The sequence below is a fragment of the Eleginops maclovinus genome, chromosome 21, assembly GCF_036324505.1.
Source record: "Eleginops maclovinus isolate JMC-PN-2008 ecotype Puerto Natales chromosome 21, JC_Emac_rtc_rv5, whole genome shotgun sequence".
NCBI lineage: Eukaryota > Metazoa > Chordata > Actinopteri > Perciformes > Eleginopidae > Eleginops > Eleginops maclovinus.
In genome coordinates this window covers 8,525,220-8,547,296 of record NC_086369.1, presented here as the reverse complement: position 1 = coordinate 8,547,296, position 22,077 = coordinate 8,525,220, and positions in this window count along the sequence as shown.

Genomic DNA, 22,077 nt, shown 5'->3' with positions numbered 1-22,077 from the left:
ACCTCGCAACTAAGGAGGGGCGGTATTTGGTCTGCTATTGCCGTGAGATGTAGCCATCTTTTTGCCGTTTCGTGTGTTGGTATGTGTTGTTTGTTCACAGGTATGCAGTCTTTGGTATATGCGGGAGGCAGTTTGATGTGCACAGTGGAATTGAATCCTCTCACTCGCAGACCAGATGTGCGTTCACTTTTAAAGACCATATTTTCACCCATCATGGTAGTGAGTTTCAGTTTAACTGGGCAAGTAGTCAGCTGCAGCTCTGTACACACATCTTGCTCGATGAATGTTGTGTCACTTTGTGTATCCAGCAAGGCGTACACAAGTTTTTCTCTGGATGGATTCTTTTCGTTAGACACCCACACCGGCACTATCATGGAGGTGTTTTCTGACTGACCTTGGCTGGTGACGTTGAGGGACAGAGCAGGTGTTGGGTTCGTTGTACTGCGTTGTGCTGAATCTTTGTCTTGACCTTTTCCGTAGTTGTCATCATGAAGACATGTGGGATGTCGTCTTTTGCATGAGTCACATGTGTGGCGGTGCCTGCACTCCTTTGCGCTGTGACCAGGTTTTAGACATCCATAACACAGTCTGTTGTCTTTGATGTACGCTCTTCTATATTCCAGTTTTCTTTTCATGAAGTCTGGACATTTGCAAAGCTGGTGTCTGACATTCTGACATAGCATGCAGGGGGGCTTGACCTTTTCGTTTGTTGATGTATGCTTATTATTTTCCACCACTGTATGTGTGTTGAAGGCACTGGCTTTGTTTCTTTTGCCTTCCCTTGTGCTCCACTTGTCTTGACAGGATTCTGCTGGATGGAGAGCGAGGAAAGAGGTGACTGGATTGCAGGCAGTTTCGGCCTCCACTGACATGAACTTGGCAAAGTCCTTGAAGCTAGGGAAATCCTTTCCCTCCGTGAGACGTGCTGTCACTTGCCGGTTCCATCGTGAGGCTATCCACTCTGGCAGTTTCCGCATCAACTTCTGATTTTCCTCACAGTCGTTTAAGATGTTTAAGCCTTTTACATGGGGCATGGCCTGCAGACAAGCATTTAAGAAATCTGAGAAATCTCTCAGTCCTTCAGCATCTTTAGACTGTATTTTTGACCAGTTGGATAACTTTTCCCTAAAGGCCTTTTGAATGATAAACGGCTGGCCGTACCTCTGATTGAGCTTGTTCCATGCGTCACTGTAAGCTTCACTGTCGCTACGATAGAAAGTCCCTTTTATGCATTTGTGAGCTGAGCCACCTACATATCTCTTGAGGTAGTGCAGCTTATCGGTAGTGGGGATGTTCTTTCTATCTATAAGTGATGTGAATGAAGCCTTCCACTCAACAAAGTCAATTGGATTGCCATTAAACACTGTGGGCTCTGGCATTGGAAGTCTGTTAATAGCAATGCTGTCCTGAACGGCTTGGGCTAGGCAGGATACATCGATGGCAGGAGATGGAGTGACAGCCGTGTAAGGGTGCGTTATGGCAGGGGGAATAGAGTTGTGTGGCATAGGATCATGACATGACTGAAAAGACTGGGCATCAGACTCCTCTTTCACTTCTCTGTTGTATGCTTCAAGTCTGGCGTGGGCAGCTTTCAAGTCTTTTTCAGCTCGTAATTGTTCTAATTCGGCCTTGTGCTTTTCTAATTCCCTTCTGTCTTCTTCTTCTAAAACACAAATTTTTTCCTTCTGTTTCTTTTCTTCCATTAGCACCTTATATTCAGCCTCCTTAGCAGCTAACTCCGCCGCTGCTTCTGCTCGCTTGGCTGCAACACTTGGCTGCAACACTTGAGTGCGTGGAACGATGACTGCCAGTCAGTATTGAAGCAGTGGAGCCATAAATGGACCGCGCATAGTCATGCTTAAGCAGCTCATGCAAACGCTGCCCTTCATATTCTGCATCATATTCTCCATTTACTTCAGTCAGTCTTTCGTTCAAGATTTTGACAATGTCAATCGTCACCGCTGCACAAGCATCAACTTTACACCTTAGCTCAGTATCGGGCGTGCCGTGCTTTCTCAATTCTTCATACACATTCATGATATCCATTTTCCTTATTTCCAAGTTGTCTATAAGGGATGTTAGGCATTTTTCAGCTAGCTCAGATTTGAGTTCATTGCGTGTTTGACGAGCTTGGGCTTTCCACTGTTCATACAAGCTAACAAGTTTCTTTGCTCGTTTGCACTGTTCATCTTCACGGTATGCTAGCATCTTTTCAGTGGGAACTCTGTCAGAACGTCTGGCTAAATCTGTATCAACATCTTCATTGCTTAACAGTTCGTCGAGAATTTTCTGCTTGATTTGCAATGAATCTTTTAGTTCGTTACTAACAGCACCTTGTTCTGCTTCCCTTTCTATGATTTCCTTGTATTCCTGAATTACCTTTTGAAGGATATCAATCTGCTCCTCTTTATCCTTGCCGTGCAGAGTAGCATCGTTTCCCTCCATTTTTGTTATCCTTTGTTCGTCTTCTTGCTGCCTTTACCGCCAAACCGTCTTCAATTCACCGCTGCATGTATCCCTTTCATCCATAAAAGTGTTCCTTTCCGTCCGTAGAAGTTGTCCTTTTCGTCCGTTGAAGTCGTCGATGCAGCAGGTTTACTGAAGAGGTGAAGCTTTTGCAGGGGAGGATAAAGTTCTTACTTTTTCCGTGGAGGATAAGTTCTTACTGTAACGGATCCCCGTATATAACTGGTTTGAGTCTTTACTGCTGGTTCAAATTTACTGTTTTATTTTCTCTTGTTCAATACTACATTCCTTATACTTTCAAACTATCACCACCGTAAGAACTGTTTGGCCTCATACGGGTCCATTAAAACTATAAAATCCTTCTATTTTACACACGTACATCCGTTCGTGGCCAGATCATACACTGTACTAAAAAGTTACACGCTAACAAAGTGAAGTATGATTAACATTTTACCTTTACCGTTGTCAAAATAAAAGTCTATAGGAAAATGAATGGCATAAGGCCTGTATAAAATTCTTAAACTAATTCCGTGTTCACAATTATGCAAATAAGTACAAATTAAACTAAAAATGAATTATACCTTCATGGGGTTATTTACACCATCCCCAGCGTCAACATTATGGAAACATTATGCTTTGGGGGTGTTTCTCTGCTAAGGGGACAGGACGATTCACCGCATCGAGGGGAGGATGGATGGGCCATGTATCGTAAAATATTGGCTGATAACCTCCTTCCCCTAAGGCATGTTTTGCACGGGGGTTCAAATACTTATATCCCCCAGTTAAATGCATATTAATATCTTTTTTTTAATGTAGATTTCTGGATTTTTAAAATATATTTTATCTCTCACTGTTAAAATAAACCTACCATAAAATTACAGACTGTTCATTTCTTTGTAAGTGGGTAAACTAACTAAATTGGCAGGGGATCAAATACTTATTTCCTCCACTGTTCAGTTGTGTTCAAAATAATAGCAGTCCAACATCAGCAAACAGATCAACAATTGTTTTTGGTCGAAATTATATTTATAGATGGCAAATAATTTACTAGTAGGTAAAGTCATAGAAAACCAACAGACCCAACAGTCATAACAAGCCTGCTGCTGATTCTGGGTGGTTGACGTGACGCCTCGTTTTAGTGTTCAAGCTGACAAATATATATGATAACTGGTGATCTTTTGTTAAAATCTCTATTTTCATTAACATCTTCAATAACCAATCTATCTGTAATTCATTAGCTTTATACTTCCAATATTTAAATATCTTGTTTGAAACATGAACATTATCCACGGGTGTGACTGTCCGGGGTAACATTGCCAATCTTCAAACTACTGTAATTACACAAAATAATACAGTACAATACTTTAAATAGCTTTTATAAACATAATAGCAATGTTTACTTATTGAAACTATAGGTTTTAAGCATTTATGTACTAAATCCAAATGCTTATGGCGCATTACATTTTGTCCACAAAACTGATGTCCACCTAGTGTGACACCATTTTGTGAATATAGAACAGGCATTAATTGGGGGACCCATCATTTAGAGGGGGCCTTTATTTATCCAGGAAGTACAGAAGACATCAGTGGACAACATGCAATGAGCAGAGGGTGAGTTTTGACTCAGATATTTAACATCTGAGTCAGAAATGGGACCAATAACGCTGTCCTTTGGTGTGACTTAATAAAATTGTTGTGTATATGTATTTTATTTGACCTTTAAATATGATGTAAACCTTACACTGTAAGATTGGATTTAACAATTTCTAGCATACAGCTAGGCTGAAAACTGACAATGTAACTGAAACTGTCCACTGGTGTGACAGCATTGTAGTGTGACGTAAAATCAGCGTCAACCTAGTGGAAATGGCTGTCACACCAGTGGACGGTGGTTATACATAAGGCCTAGTTAGATGCATTTTTTTATGAATTTAGACTACTTCTATAATACAAAATTGTCCATTGTTGTTATTTTTGTAATTTCCTTTCACATTTTGCACTCCCCCCCCCCCCCCTCCTTTTTTCTAACCACATCAACAGGTTCATAATCTTATGCCACAATCTCTGACTATCTGTCATGATCCTTGTCAAATGTTTTCCCCTCGTGGGTCATGTTTAGCTTCATTTCCTGTCTGCGTTTCCCTCCTGTGCCTGATTGTGTCATTGTGTTAACCTGTTGCCCCTGTGTTTCTCCTCCCCCCCCCAGCTGTGTTTTGTCTTGTGATTACACTTGTGTATTTAGTCTCTGTTTCCCTTGTTGTTCGGTTGTCCTCGTTTCCCACCTGGTCTAGTCCTTGTTACCGCCTGTTCCTGTCAGGGTTGGGGAAACAGGACCCAAGTGCAGTAAATCAAGGGGAAGCAGGTAAGGGTCCAAACAAAAAGCGAGCTTTATTCAAAAGCTGTTGATGAAAACACGAAGCAAGGGGAACACAGGACATGAAAAACACTTCGCCAACAGGACAGCAGGGGCTGGAGTCGGCCGGGCCACCGACAGGGCAGGCGGTGCTGGAGTCGGCCGGGCCGCGGACAGAACAGGAGTAACTGGAGTGGGCCGGACTGCAGCTGGGAGCATGGTGGCCAGGGCTTGGCCTGGAAACATGGCTGCTACGGCCGGAACTGCAGCCGGGAACGCGGCTGCTAGGGCCAAAACTTGAGCCAGAAGCGTGGCTGCAGAAGGCTTGGCTGCAGGATGCTTGGCTGTAGGAGGCTTGGCTGCAGGAGGCTTGGAAGCAGGAGCATGGGCTGGTAGCTGGACCCTGCACCCCTTAGCAGACTGCTGTAGGCCCCGTGGACCTCCAAAGGCCAGGCGGGATCCCAAAAAGGGATTGGTGGCTGGAGGATGTCCCTTTGGGCTACATGAAAAAAGTCTCAGCCATTTTGGCAGCAAGCTTTTTAGCCAAGCTTGTTGGCCACCTCCAAACGGGCCTCTATTAGGGCAGCCTCCTTGGCCCTGTAAGGGGAGGTTCTCCTTCAATCCCCAAAAATGCATTCAAGAGTGAATGTCAGATCATACAACTCTTGGTGCGTGGAAAACACTGCTGGGTCCATTCTGGTTTGGTCATTCTGTCAGGGTTGTGGAAACAGGACCCAAGTGCAGTAAATTCTGACTTTTTTATCAGAATTCTGACATCCCCCAAAAAATTGTTTCATGTGGCCCTAATCCTCTTCCGTACTTCTCGGTCTGACAATCTCTGAATTAAATATTATCATTAAACATAATGTCACACCAGAGAACAATTATTAGGACTACCGCATAGAAAGGTCATATAATGTCAACGTTTTGAGTTATTCACGTATTAAGAAATACAGTTATATGTAATTTGAGTAACATTTCAGAAAAAAAATATAATTCAACTTTTGCTTTCAGGCCATGTCAACTACCTGTCTCTGTAATTGAATCATAGATTGAAAGGGGCGTTTTCAAAATAATAGCAGCGTGGAGTTCAATTAGAAACTAATTTGAAATTGAAATCTTTAACTCTGTGAAAAAACAGGTGGCCCTTATTTAAGGACGAAGGCAGCACATGTTAACGTGCATTTCTCTCTGAAAATCTGAGTAAAATAGGCATTGTTCAGAAGAACAGCGTACTTTGATTAAAAAGTTGATTATAGAGGGGAAAACATACAAAAAATGCAGAAAATGATTGGCTGCTCAGCTAAAATGATCTTAAATGCTTTAAAATGGCAACCAAAACCAGAAAGACGTGGAATAAAAATTGGAAGACTACCATTTGAATGGATCGAAGAATAGCCAGAATGGCGAAGACTCAGCCAATGATCAGCTCAAGGGTGATTAAAGAAGGTCTAAAGTTACCTGTGAGTACTGTAACTATTAGAATATGTGAAGCCAATCTACCGGCAAGAAGCCCCCCTCAAAGTCCCATTGTTGAAAAAACGACATGTACTGAAGAGGTTACAATTTCCAAAGAACACATCGACTGGCCTAAAGAGAAATGGCGCAACATTTTGTGGACTGGTGAAAGCAAGATTGTTCTTTTTGGGTCTAGTGGCGGCAGAAAGTTTGTCAGAAGTCCCCCAAATGCTGGATTCAAGCCACAGTACACTTTGAAGTCCGTGAAGCATGGTGGCGCAAGAACCATGATATGGGGATGTTTCTCATACTTTGGTCTCGGGCCTATTTATCGCATACCAGGGATCATGGATCCGTTTGAATACATCAAAATACTTGAAGAAGTCATGTTGCTTTATGCCGAAGAGGAAATGCCCTTGAAATGGATGTTTCAACAAAACAACGACCCCAAACACACCAGTAAGCTAGCAAAATCTTGGTTCCAGACCAACAAGATTTATGTTATGGAGTGGCCAGCCCAATCCCTGGACCGTAATCCAATAGAAAATTTGTAGAGTGACATCAAAAATGCTGTTTCGGAGGCAAAACCAAGAAATGCAGAGGAATTGTGGAGTGTAGTCCAATCGTCCTGGGCTGGAATACCTGTTCACAGGTGCCAGAAGTTTGTTGACTCCATGCAACACAGATCTGGAGCAGTTCTCAGAAACAGTGGTTATACCATTACATATTAGTTCAGTGATTCTCAGGAAAGTTAAATATTCAAAAGAAATTCAGTTCATACAGTAAATATTTGAGGTAGTAGAGAAAAATGCAGACAATGCTTTTTTTAACCTCATACAGGCGCCATATAATAGGTAAGCAGAAACCAGTTTTATTTAAACCAAATTCTGCATAGCGTAGATGTATACATTGTAGTTGTGAGTGGAGAGATAACAACCAAGGAGGTAATAAATTAAAAGTGTATAGAGATAAAGATTAAAGTCTATTACAAATATTATAAATATATATATATATATATATATATATATATAAAGAATTGCTATATTAATATATATAAGTGTTAACACTAGTAAATATAATAGCAGTATAATCATATGACTACACTTAAGTCAATTTACATCTTAGTGATCTGTTTACATGCTCTGCTGGGTTTTATTGTTTATGTAACAGAAGGATTTTAACCTTTTGAGAAAACATTGGAATGTTCTTATTGCGGAGGAAAAGAAAAGGCCAGAGAACGGAGGCCGTACAAAGGTAATGTGTGAAAATATGGTTTTTGGATGTGAATATTTTCATTTATGGGAGAAAATAGTTTCCTAAAGGACTTTTGAATAACAACAACATTGAATACATTTGAGTAATGAGTTATTAGGATACATTAATTTAGTTTAGTTTAAGATCCTGATGGACAATAATGAGGCACATGAAAGCAGGTTCTGCCCCCCATGAAAAACATCCGGAGTCGGTGATTGAGCAGACTAAAGCTGAAATGTAAAGCAGTACAAGGAGAGAAGCTTGATGTGGACTGCAGATTCAACTGGGCCAATGAAAAGTCAAAGACTGTCAATAACCAGAATCAGAGGAAGTGGCGATATGGTCAACAGGTAGAATGTGAGGAGGTTGGGTCGCTGTCAAGCTAGAGAAGCAGAGGAGGCAGAAAGGGGAGCTGGAAATGAGTGAGTTTGTACAAACACATTCACTCATATAAGTGGAACAAATTTAAAGAAATTTGAATTGGCTTTTTAAAATATTTAAAATAAAACATTAAAATGTTTTATTACACAAGATTTTATTGATTGTTAAATGATGAATAACAAAAGAGGAAGTTATTAAACTAAATTAGTAAATAAACCTGAAATACACCCTAAGAAAAGAGGGAAATTACAGAGATAAGAAAGATCCACTACACTATTTGGCAGAGACTATTTAGAAGTCAGGAGGACAGGGTAGAAACATTTTCATCATGTTAACCAATGATTCTTTCAGAACCTTTATTGAGGTGTGAATTTAGTAGTGTTTTACATTTTTAAAGTTTTGATCTACAGATGGAGGGAGAGATTTAGTACAATCTTGATCTCAGATATGACATTAATTGAAACAGATAGTCATAGTGATAGCTCCAAAATTATACTACAGACCATGTTAAATATAATTGGCCACATGAATGGAAACCATTATTGAAATTACTCCTTTTTTAAAATTCCTATTGAAGGAAGTTGTAGTTATAACATGCCAAAGTTCTCATAGTTTCACACATTATTTTTCCCGGTTAAAGGGTTGAAATATTTTTCAGAATTGATAATAAATAATGCAGTGTATTATGAAATATGTAGCAGATTTGTACATATCCTAATAATGTTTTGACTTCAGATAGTAGGTATGTGCAAAGGTTTCAGAAATAAGATTTATTAGATATTTTGGTATAAATGAGGTGGTGATAAAAATTCAGGAGAAAAAGGAAGTGATGTTTTTTTATTTACTAAATTTAAAATGTGTGAAGCAGCTGTCCCAATAGAAAGTTAAAGACATCTTGTAGTTGTAATTAAAAGGGAATAAATGATGACACTCTTTTTGTAAATGATGGATATCACCTATACTGAATAATCAAAGACTCTGCACAGCATGACGTGACCAGAAGACTGAGACCAAATTTGACCTGGACTGACAGTGTTACTTGACAAAAGCACTGTTGATGACTCTGGGTTGTACCTGACCACACCCGACCGTGTGAGTGAGAATGAATGTTTGCATCTGATCAATGCAACTGCATGAGTTTAGAGAGGAACAGTGACTAACCGAGCATGTTTTGAACTAACACAAACTAAATCCAAAGATTCTGTTTTTCCAGGACTGGTGGAAGGAGAGTAACTCTCTTTTTAACTGGAGCGTTCACTGTGTAAATAATCATGTTTAGAAATGTTTAAATAATGTTTGGTGTGTGCCTTAAACCATTGCTTAACTAAATCTTTTTCCTGCTCAGGTTTTTGTTACACACATATACAGTGGGGCAAAAAAGTACTTAGTCAGCCACCAATTGTGCAAGTTCTCCCATTTAAAAAGATGAGAGAGGACTGTTATTTTTATCATAGGTATACCTCAAATATGAGAGACAAAATGAGAAAAAAATTCCAGGAAATCACATTGTAGGATTTTTAATGAAGTATTTGGTAAATTCCTCGGTACAATAAGTATTTGGTCACCTACAAACAAGCAAGATTTCTGACTCTCACAGACCTGTAACTTGTTCTTTAAGAGGCTCCTCTGTCCTCCACTCGTTACCTGTATTAATGGCACCTTTTTGAACTCGTTATCAGTATAAAAGACACCTGCCCACAACCTTAAACAGTCATACTCCAAACTTCACTATGGCCAAGACCAAAGAGCTGTCAAAGGAGACCAGAGACAAAATTGTAGACCTGCACCAGGCTGGGAAAACTGAATCTGCAATAGGTAAGCAGCTTGGTATGAAGAAATAAACTGTGGGAGCAATTATTAGAAAATGGAAGACATACAAGACCACTGCTAATCTCCCTCGATCTGGGGCTCCACGCAAGATCTCACCCCTTGGGGTCAAAATGATCACAAGAACGGTGAGCAAAAATCCCAGAACCACACGGGGGGACCTAGTGAATGACCTGCAGAGAGCTGGGACCAAAGTAACAGAGGCTACCATCAGTAACACACTACGCCGCCAGGGACTTAAATCCTGCAGTTCCAGACGTGTCCCCCTGCTTAAGCCAGTACATGTCCAGGCCCGTCTGAAGTTTGCTAGAGGGCATTTGGATGATCCAGAAGAGGATTGGGAGAATGTCATATGGTCAGATGAAACCAAAATAGAACTTTTTGGTAAAAACTCAACTCGTCGTGTTTGGAGGAGAAAGAATGCAGAGTTGCATCCAAAGAACACCATACCTACTGTGAAGCATGGGGGTGGAAACATCATGCTTTGGGGCTGTTTTTCTGCAAAGGGACCAGGACGACTGATCCGTGTTAAGGAAAGAATGAATGGGGCCATGTATCGTGAGATTTTGAGTTAAAACCTCCTTCCATCAGCAAGGGCACTGAAGATGAAGCGTGGCTGGGTCTTTCAGCATGACAATGATCCCAAACACACCGCCAGGGCAACGAAGGAGTGGCTTCGTAAGAAGCATTTCAAGGTCCTGGAGTGGCCTAGCCAGTCTCCAGATCTCAACCCCATAGAAAATCTTTGGAGGGAGTTGAAAGTCCGTGTTGCCCAGCGACAGCCCCAAAACATCACTGCTTTAGAGGAGATCTGCATGGAGGAATGGGCCAAAATACCAGCAACAGTGTGTGAAAACCTTGTGAAGACTTACAGAAAACGTTTGACCTCTGCCATTGCCAACAAAGGGTATATAACAAAGTATTGAGATGAACTTTTGTTATTGACCAAATACTTATTTTCCACAATAATTTGAAAATTAATTCTTTAAAAATCAGACATTGTGATTTTCTGGATTTTTTTTTTCTCATTTTGTCTCTCATAGTTGAGGTATACCTATGATAAAAATGACAGGCCTCTCTCATCTTTTTAAATGGGAGAACTTGCACAATTGGTGGCTGACTAAATACTTTTTTGCCCCACTGTATGTGTCAAGTTATCGGGGGATTCTTAACTTCTGCCCAAACTTGAAAAAGGCCTTGGCCATCAACAGGGTAAAATGGACACAACTCAGACGGTTTCTTCGTTCTTCTTTCATTTATTTTACTAAGTCATCAGTTCGAATACGTCTTTTATAGATAGGTTGAAAACCTTTACAAGAAAACAAAACACAAAATACAGCATTTTCATAAAACTGCCTCTCATTACATTCACTGTTTCACCAAACAAACATTTCTCCCATATTTGCACTAGTGTGTCATTACAAGCTAACATTAGCACACCACAGTCAGATATAAATGACACTAACTAAAGCACTTAAACTCACTTTAACAATCGAAATTAACATTCAAAAGATCTACAGATAAAACATCAAAACATGATCCTACCAGTAGCATCCCTGGAAATGGCCAGTTAGTTAAGCTCCCATCCTTCAGCAGTCAACATGTGCCTTGCAAACACTCACACACTACCTGTGCTTCAATGACTCCGCTTTTCCTGGCATGAGAACTACTTCCGGTTTCAAAATAAATGTTTATTTTCTTTTCAAAACAAAAGTCTCTTTCTAAGTTCGATCTAACAGCACAGTATGTGTAAAAAGGGGGCGTAGAATAAGATGATGTTTGATGTTTTTTGTTTGTTGGTGACATTTCTTTGCATTTTATACAGGTAAAGCAGATGCCACAAAGGGGAAAGTGTTTACCTAATCCAGAGGTTATTTTTCATACATACCTTTTCAGGAAGAACACCCAGCACATTTATTCACTCTGGCTGCATCATGGTTTTCATTGGTTTCCTTTTATCCAGATCATTAGTGTTTTCTTCTGCAGAAATAAGAGTAGTTGGTAACTATTACATTTTGAATTTTAAGGAGTTTTTTTCAATGACAGGAAGAAATGTTGAATTAGAGATAATAATAGATTAGGATTAAAAATGATAAGCACAATATTCATCATAATTAATTACAGTGACACAGATAAGATTAGATTATCTAATGAAAATTGCAGGGCTATAACTCAATTTAAATTTGACCGGATAAGCAGATTTAGATGATATATAATAGAGTAACACAGACACATAGGATGGAAAATAACTTTTCGAAATTCAAATTTAGACTGAAAGAAGTTTGATCAATGTTAACTTTAATACTAAATTCTGATTAATGATTAATAAAGGAACAGTCCCAATTATTGATGTGGCGGAAAGATGACCCACCCTCTTATTCCGATCAGGAAGAAGATGAATTTGTTAAAATAAAGAACTACAGATTATGTATTTTCTTTCATATTTTATAATTTATCACAGTGTCACAGATTATGTATTTTAGTACATTACCACGTGTATTATTCACATCATTAAATGATGTGAAAGGAGGGAATGTGGTATATTTTTGAATTTTTATTGCTTGCTCATAAAGACATGTTTATGTATGAATGCTACCTAAGAGGGTTTTAAACTATGAAGAGAAGTGAGCTTCATGACAGAGTTAATGGTGGCTTAAACATAAGAAAGGAACTGCATTCTGCTATTTTATTCACAGTGAACACTAACTGCACATTCCAGAATTGTGGGAGAAGACCAAGAGGCTTAAGAGAGGGAAGAAAGAGATAGTGGTGCCAGGCATCTGGGTACTGCACGTGACAGGAAAGTTATGATAGAGTAGAGAAGGATTAGATGATAGGCCTGGAACTTGTGAAGTGTGTCTCGGTAGCTTGATTTCCCCTTCTTGGTTGTCCCTCCCCTTGACCTGATTAACTGCCCCGCCCTTATTGTTTACACATGTGTTCACCTTGTATATTTAAGCTGTGTTTGTCTCTGTGCCCAGTGCCAGATCGTTTTGAGTTATCACCACGCTAGTGTGCGTATGCTTAGAATTTTGTGACTATGGAATATTACCTCTAGTAAAAAAACTTTTTTGGAAACTCTTTTTGTGTTGAGTCGTGCATTTGGGTTTTGTCATTTTATTGTGCCCCAGACGTAACATTATGATCTGGCCAGAAATGAACCCAGCCGACTCAGAAAACTTGAGAGCAGCGCTCTGCTCTCAAGGGACACGCCTTCGGCAGCATGAGGAGAATATGACGGCCATACACCAGGGAGTGAAGGTCTTGACGGAAAGCCAGAGTGAGCTCCGGGAAGCTTTTTCGTCACAGATCAACCTCCTTGCCGAACGGGTCCAACGTGTGCTCACACGTTTGGAGAGTATGCCCTCCTCTCTACCCAGTGTCGCTCCAGCCCCTGCTGTCCTGTTGGCGGCCCGGCCGACTCCGGCCTGGCCTGTCCTGTCGACTCCGGCCTCTCCGGCCATGCCGACACCAGTCTCGCCTTTCCTCTTGACTCCGGTCTCACCTGTCCAGTTGCCTTAAGTTTCGCCTGTTCCCGTTCTGATGGAGGTCCCGCCGTCACCTGTTCTGATGGGGGTCCCGCCAACACCTGCTCCGTTGGGGGTCCTGCCGTCACCTGTTCCGATGGGGGTCCCGCCAACACCTGATCCTACGCTGTTTGCGGTCCCGCCGTCACCTGTTCTGATGGGTGTCCCGCCAACTCCTGCACCTGCCTCTTCCGGGGTCCCGCTGACACCATTACCGCCGGGTTCCCGCCAAAGCCATGTCCTGCCTTTTCGGGGTTCCCGCTGATGCCAGTACCAACTGGGGTCCCGCCGACAACAGCTCATGTCCCGCCGACTGGTGCTCCTGTTTCCTCGGTGGCCCTGCCGCCTCCTGCTCCAGGTGCTCCTTACTTTCCTCCAGAGGCGTCTCGCCGTCTACAGCCCGTCGTCTAGATGCGTTTCGCCGTCCTCCAGCCCGTCATACAGACCGTCGTCCTCCAGCCCGTCCTACAGCCCGTCCTCCAGAGGCGTCTTGCCGCCTTCCAGGCTGTCCCCCGGAGCTGTCTCGTTGCCTTCCAGACCGTCCTCCACAGCTGTCTCGCCGCCTTCCAGGCCGTCCTCTGGAAGTTTCTCGCCGCCCTCCGGAGCTATTCCACTGTCCTCCAGGTCGTCCTCCAGAGTTCCCTTGCCACAAGGCCTGTCCGTGCTTTGTCTCGTGCTCTGCCTTGCCCGTGGGCCGTCGGCCCGAGACGCCCTTCTCGTCCTCTGCCGTGCCCCCGGGTCGTCCGCCCGAATCCCGCCTCCGGACCCCCTCCGCCCACCCTTTTGGCCTTGGTCATGCGTCCCTCCTCCAGACCCCCTCCACCCACCCTGTTGGATTTTTTGGGACTTTGTTGGGACGTCTGGAATCCATCCCTAGAGGAGGGGTACTGTTGTGTCTGGGTAGCTTGATTTCCCCTTCTTGGTTGTCCCTCCCCTTGACCTGATTAACTGCCCCGCCCTTTTTGTTTACACCTGTGTTCACCTTGTATATTTAAGCTGTGTTTGTCTCTGTGCCCAGTGCCAGATCGTTTTGAGTTATCACCACGCTAGTGTGCGTATGCTTAGAATTTTGTGACTATGGAATATTACCTCTAGTAAAAAACCTTTTTTGGAGACTCTTTTTGTGTCGAGTCGTGCATTTGGGTTTTATCATTTTATTGTGCCCCAGACGTAACATGAAGCTAAGAGGCGAGGACTTTGCCTGTGCTCCAACCAGAAACCAACACACACCACACATTCAAAAATACACATTTAAATTGTCATAAGGGGACTGCCCCCTTATCCATAGCGTATAAAGATTGTCATATGTCGAGGTTCTGGGTGGGAATGAAACCCAGGGACCTTTATATTGAGTATATGTATCCCTATTACAACTGAAAATAAATCAGCTTTATTATAACCTTACTACTTCGTTTGGACTCCTTGCCTCGTAGAGAAATTCTAAAACACAACAGCTCCAAGCAGAAACCTACAGCACTACACCCAAAAATATACATATAACTTGTCATAAGAGGACTGCCCTCTTACCAATGAAGTATAAAACCTTGTGTGATGTCTAATTGAGGCTCTGGAAGGAAGTGAGAGACAGTACCTGTTTGCAGCCTGTGGATCGTAAAAACAGCTTGCATTCAGTCTGTGGATCACCAATTTCAGAAAATTTAATTGAGTATTTGTATTCCTTATCACAACTGAAAATAAATCAGCTTTATTATAACCTTACTACTTTGTTTGGACTCCTTGCTTCGTAGAGAAATTCAAGAACACAACAACTTCCAGAGTCAACGCTGACATCTGTCTGCCAGGAATTCACTTTGGTAAAAACCATTGAAGTATATCTTGTAGCGATGTTTGTGAAGATGATGAAGAAGTCTCCGGAGACACCAGCTTGTATATAATAAGGTTTGTTACAACAGCATAGTATCAGACACCAACACGGGCGATGTGGGGTTCCCAGAGCCAATTGTGGAAGTCCCCCAAACAGTCTTTGTGCATACACTTTATAGGAGAAATGTGGGTGTGGGTGTGTGTCAAAATGCGATGTTCTATGAGGATGTGTACCCAAATAAGGTGAGCTATACGTTCGTACACCATGTCTTGCGCGTTCCCATATAAGGTGAGATATACGTTGGTCTTCGTCTTACTCATCCGTGGAGGTCTTCTGACGTAGTCCAGAGGTTTGTTCTACAACCTCCTGTCGTACCACATCCCTCTCTGCACTCTCTATGACCTCAGGGAGTAAACAACTGCATATGAACTGATTTACTATACCGCCTAGGCCATAACTTTGTATGCCCCACTCGGTGACCTAGGGCATCTTTAACGTATTTCAGATGTTGTTTTTCACTCTTCTTCCACCCAACCTTCCTCTGACCTCAGGGAGTATCTGCCCTGCTATATCTCCAGATTTAATACACCACACCATCTCAGCAGGACGTGTAGGACTGCTGTTCCCACCACCCCTGCCACTGAGGCCGATAAGTCGACTTCATCAAGGTTTTTACGACTCGGTCCGCTCGGCTCAACCCGCTTTTGTCTCGCCCCCGCGCCCGGACATTAGGGAGTCTGTGGAGGCATCGTGGTAACAGCCACTGAAGACGAGAGGTACGGTAGCAGGCATGGTGGATTTTCTGAGTGCAGGACCGCATGCGGCGTGTTACCCTGGCATGCCCCCCTTCGATAAGAGCCTGGCAGCACATTTGCTTCCACAGGTAGAGAACTACCTCTCGCTCCTCCTCAAGGGAAGGTTGAACTGGGGCGCAGCACTACGGTGAGTAGGAGGGAAAGAAGCTGGTACAGAGCACACACGGCTCCCGCCACTTCCTTTACTTCCCTGTCAGAACTGGCACGGGAACGAGCCTCACGGCTGCAGCTGAGCTAGAGCAGAGCTACGCGTCATCAAGGAGCTCCAGCTTGGAACTCCGCATTTGAGAATAATAAACATATAAAATGTTAATATGTGCTAATTAGTTAATTTGCCTTGCTAAAGTGTTGCACAATATGTGTTTGGGTTACGCCTCTCTCTCTCTCTCTCTCTCTCTGAGTGCTACAAACCAATAAGACGAAGTCAAATGTGCCGAAGACCCGCCCCGTTGCTACAAACCAATAAGAGAAGACGAGACCAGAAAGACCTTAAGAGTAGAAAACAACTTGAAAAGTTTGAGAACGGCCCCTTCCTACGACGCTTTAGACAGCTAACCACTCGAAAGTGGACTGTGGACAATTTAAATAGCAGAAGACCTCGGCCGAGCGTCCATTGTAAACTTATCATATCATTGTTGTAATAAATCCTGTTAAATTTAGATGAAAAGTCTATTGGATTATTTTAGCCTATTCCTCCTATATAATTTAGAACCCTACAATCATACATTGCCACTATCCTAAAACAAATTCAGTTAATCTACAGTACAATCGCGGGGCAATGCTCAACATTTGCAATGACAGTAGGATACCTCCCTAAGGGGGCCCCACCTGATCGTCTAACTCCGGTTGGCTTTGGAAGTCGCCTGAGTTTACAAACAATCCTGACGACAAAGAAAGCCACTCAAAAATGAAGAGAAATTATCCTTCTGGAAATGAAAAAAGAAAGAGGAAAAAAGAGGAACAGGAGAAGACAGTGGTAAGTTGAGCAGATAATGATTAAATACTAAATAATTAAATGCTGCTAGTCTAGCCTTAATTAACTGTGGGAGAGAGACACTTGAATTCAGAAACTTCCACTAGCATACATTTATGACTTTTGTTTATTTTGACGTTTAACATTTAGTTCCGAGAACCAGCACCTTATCGTGATGGAGAGGTTTGTGTGCCCCGATGAACCTGGGGGCTGTGTTGTCTGGAACCTTGTGTTCCTGGTAGGGTCTCCCATGGCAAATTGGTCTCATGTAAGGGGCCAGACTAAGATTGGTTCAAAAGACCTCATGACAAACACACATGAAAGCGAGGATACCCGGCCCGGAGAAAGCCTGGGGTCATCTTCTGGATCCAAGCCCAGAAGGAGGAATCGTCAGCGAGCGCCTGGTGGCCGGGCTTGCCACGAAGCCCAGCCGGGCACAGCCCGAAAAAGCAACGTGGGCAACACCTCCGCTTCCCCGTCCCGCGGGCCCACCACCTACAGGAAACAGCGATGGGGTCGGGTGCGCTGCCAGAAGGGTGGCAGTGAAAGCAGACGGTCTCGACGGACCAGACTAAGGCGACAGAAACTTTGGGGACATGGAATGTCACCTCTCTAGGGGGGAAGGAGCCAGAGCTTGTGCGGGAGGTGGAGCGTTACCAGTTGGATCTGGTGGGGCTCTCCTCTATGCACAGTGTCGACTCTGGAACCTTACTTCTTGATAGGGGTTGGACTCTATTCTTCTCCGGAGTTGCCCAAGGTGTGAGGCGCCGAGCGGGTGTGGGGATACTCACAAGCCCCCGTTTGAGTGCCGCTTTGTTGGAGTTTACCCCATTGGACGAGAGGGTCGCCTCCCTAAGCCTGCGGCTTATGGGGGGGGAAACTCTGACTGTTGTGTGTGCTTATGCACCAAACAGCAGTTCAGAATATTAGGCCTTCTTGGAGACCATGAAAGAAGTCCTGTATGGGGCTCCTGATGGGGACTCCTTAGTCTTGCTGGGAGACTTCAACGCACGCGTGGACACCGTGGTCAGGGAAGCCGTCCGACTGAAGAAGTTGCAAGGTATCGACGGGCCCAAAGGACAGCAGCCTCAGCCATGGCCGAGGCAAAGCAGCGGGTGTGGGAGAAGTTCGGAGAAGCCATGGAGAAGGACTTTCGGTCGACACCAAAGTTGTTCTGGAAAACCGTGCGACACCTCAGGAGGGGGAAGCAGGGAACCATCCAAGCTGTGTACAGTAAGGATGGGACGCTGTTGACTTCAACTGATAGTGTGTAAGGGCGGTGGAAGGAACACTTTGAGGAACTCCTGAATCCGACAACTCCGCCCTCTAAGTCACTGAGGTAGTCAAACAGCTCCACAGTGGCAAAGCCCCGGGGGTGGATGAGATCCGCCCAGAATGGTGAAGGCTCTGGGTGTTGAGGGAAGGTCATGGTTGACACGTCTCATCAACATTGCGTGGAAGTCGGAAACAACCGAAGGAGTGCCAGACCGGGGTGGTGGTTCCTCCCTTTTAAAAAAGGGGGATCAGAGGGTGTGTGCCAGTTACAGAGGCATCACATTACTCAGCCACCCCGGGAATGTTTACTCTGAGGTGCTGGAAAGGAGGGTCCGGCCGATTGTCAGATTGAAGAGGAACAATGTGGTTTTCGTCCTGGTCGTGGAACGACAGACCAGCTTTTCACTCTCTCAAGGATCCTGGAAGGGGCCTGGGAGTACGCTCATCCGGTCTACATATGCTTTGTGGATTTGGAGAAGGCGTATGACCGGGTTCTCAGGGAGATACTGTGGGAGGTGCTGCGGGAGTATGGGGTGAGGGGGTCTCTACTCAGGGCCATCCAATCTCTGTACTCTCAAAGCGAGAGCTGTGTCTGGGTCCTCGGTAGCACGTCGGACCGATTTTTGGTGAGGGTTGGCCTCCGCCAGGGCTGCGCTTTGTCACCAATCCTGTTTGTGATATTCATTGACAGGATTTTGAGGCGTAGTCGTGGGGGAGGGGGTCTGCAGTTTGGTAGGCTAAGGATTGCACCTCTGCTTTTTGCAGATGATGTGGTCCTAATGGCTTCATCGGTCTGTGACCTTCAGCACTCACTGGATCGGTTCGCGGCCGAGTGTGAAGCGACTGGGATGAGGATCAGCACCTCCAAATCTGACGCCATGGTTCTCAGCAGGGAACCGATGGACTGTCCACTCCAGGTAGGGAATGAAGCCTTACCCCAAGTGAAGGAGTTCAAGTATCTCGGGGTCTTGTTTTTGAGTGAGGGAACAATGGAGCGTGTTATGGGCAGGAGAATCAGAGCAGCGGGAGCGGTACTGCAGTCGCGGTACTGCAGTCGCGGTACTGCAGTCGCTTTACCGCACCTTTGTGACGAAAAGAGAGCTGAGCCAGAAGACAAAGCTCTCTGTCTACTGGGCCATCTTCGTTCCTACCCTCACCTATGGTCATGAAAAATGGGTCATGACTGAAAAAACGAGATCGCGGATACAAGCGGCCGAAATGGGATTTCTCCGCAGGGTGGCTGGCATCTCCCTTAGGGATAAGGTGAGAAGTTCAGTCATCTGGGAGGGACTCGGAGTAGAACCGCTGCTCCTTCGCGTTGAAAGGAGCCAGTTGAGATGGTTCGGGCACCTAGTGAGGATGCCACCTGGGAGCCTCCCTAGGGAGGTGTTCCAGGTAGGAAGAGACCGAGGGGTGGACCTAGGACCAGGTGGAGGGATTATATCTCTTTGCTGGCCTGGGAGCGCCTTGGAATCCCCGAGTCAGAGCTGGTTGATGTGGCCAGGGAAAGGAAAGTTTGGGGCTCTCTGCTGGAGCTGTTACCTCCGCGACCCTGACGGAAAGGGGGGGGAGGGAGGGAGGGAGGGAGGGATGGATGGATGGATGGACGGATGGATCTTAGCTAGCAGAACAGTATCTGCTCCGCTGGCCGAGATATTACTGAGTCAAGTGCGCACGGCTGGGTTGGGATACCGCAGCTGACTTCTTAGCTTAGTTTAGCAAACCGGCTGAAAATGTAGAAGCTAGTAATTACAGTATTAACACTTCATAACCTGTTTATAACTAGTCTACTTGGTCTTTGACATTGTTACTGAAATAAATACTGTCTCTGCCATTTCTAGAATAACATTTTACTTGTTGTTTTAAAAGACACCAGTAATGCAATGATTTTGAGGGGGGTATCTGCTAACTTTTTCTGTAGCCTTGTTAAATGATGAAGCTGTGTCTGACTGAGCTAACTGTCAAGCTATGAATGTTAGATTTTAGAATTTAGATGCAAGACATTTGGAAATGTGCAATTTTACAAGTGTAAAAGACTGTATTTTGTACTTTGTGTATATATATATATATATATTGTTGCCCTGAATGTTTACATTGTGCCCTTCTTATTGGATTGTTCTGTGACTGTGACATTGACATGTGTGAACTGATAGCTCTATCAGTGCTCCGAAGTTGCCTGTTGATTCGTAGTGACTGTAGCAGGTCGAATCTCAGACCGAATCCCTCCTTTGTTCCCAATAACGTAAGGAGTTCTTTCAGGTCGAGGGTTATATGGCTGGCGGCCTTTGTTCCTCAACCTCCTGCAGGGGACAGGGAGGCAAAGTTACATCTCCTGTCCCCAGTTTGTGCGTTTGCATGTTATGTAGAATGCATGACCTCAATCAGATGCACTGAACAATTGTTAGTGTGCTTTGGGGATGATACACATACATCATTCCGTGCTCCTGAAGGACACAGGAACTGTGGTGCACAGTGTTTTTCTTACTTGCTTTGGCACCTGCAGGGTTTGCGCTATGGGTTTATCCAGCCCAGTTATGCTATATCCAGCCAGGTAAGCTGCGGCCCCCTACTTTTTCACGGTCACAACCGGACAGGTAGGAAGAAGGTGGCTGCCAACCACAGGCCGATCAGAAGCAGTGTGGTGGGTCGATATTTTGAAGCTACGGGGCGTTTATTTGTCGGGGCTCTACCCACTGTACACAAAGAGTCCAGTAGCGGGCAGTGCCTATGTGAGATAGAACAATGGTTACATATTGTAACCCTAGCTTCATAAGCACAGGCGGAGCCCTCTACCTAGGGGCCCTGTCTTTCCTATGCCGCTTGTTGAAGAGGGTGTACAATAACAGACAGCGGCGTAGTTGCCTTATATACTGAGGCCAACGCGCGCATTCGGGTAGGCTTGCAGCTTTCTTGTGTGTGCAAATGTGTCCACCCCCACATTTTCACCTATTCTGTTCAATTTGGCCTCACAGATATTTCCTGTTATTGCTGTTTCCACTCTAGCGGCCTATTCATTGTGTGGTCAATATATCACATACTGTATATCATTTCACAGTACAATATACATTCCCTGACAATCCTGCTTGGCACACCATTAGAAATGTCATATTTCTAGTTTTAGAAAGTCTATTATCTCCAGAGGTTTATGCTTGCAGACACTTGAGCAAGTTTTGAACAGTATATTGTTCATGATAGCCTTGGTTATTGTAGGTAAAAGCATATAGCTTTTTCTCTAATGTTAATCTCCTCGGTGCACTGTGTCCTTTATCATCAGATAAAAGTAAGAGCAATATCATTAGGTTGTATATCATGTTCTGTGATCACAGGGCTTGTAATGAATTGGGGAAAGGAAAAAGGACTAAAAAGCAATCTTTAGCCTTAAAGGCACACTGACTGGGAACCAATGAGCTTATCTAATTAAAGTTTGGCTTTGTTCTGGGTTGTGCCCACTTCAAAACAAACTTCATGGGTTAAAAATAGTAACTGAAGTTGACTGAGGACGAGTATAGTAGGAGCAGAATCATCATTATCAGGTCTTATTCCTTCATTAGCAATTCCATTCCCAAAACTCCCATAAAAACAATTTTGCAGACAAACATTGTTTGGTAATGGCTGAGATGATTTTGAAAAACAACAATTGTTTATTTCCTAAGCTTTGGAAAATGTTCCCTGTTTACAATGTATTTACTGTGATTACTGTGATGAATTCTGCTACCTCAATAATCCCCAGTCCAGAATCACCAATTAGCCAAGCTTAGTTTGTACACAAGCACATTGCACTGCCAGAGTGTACATTCCCAGGGAGGCAAAACTTTGAAAAAGACAACTTGTTATTTACTCTGTGGACAGACCCAGAATTCTCACCCCTCACAGAACACACAGAGAGCAGGAGGCTTCATCTGCCTGACAGCTGGGCTCTCAAA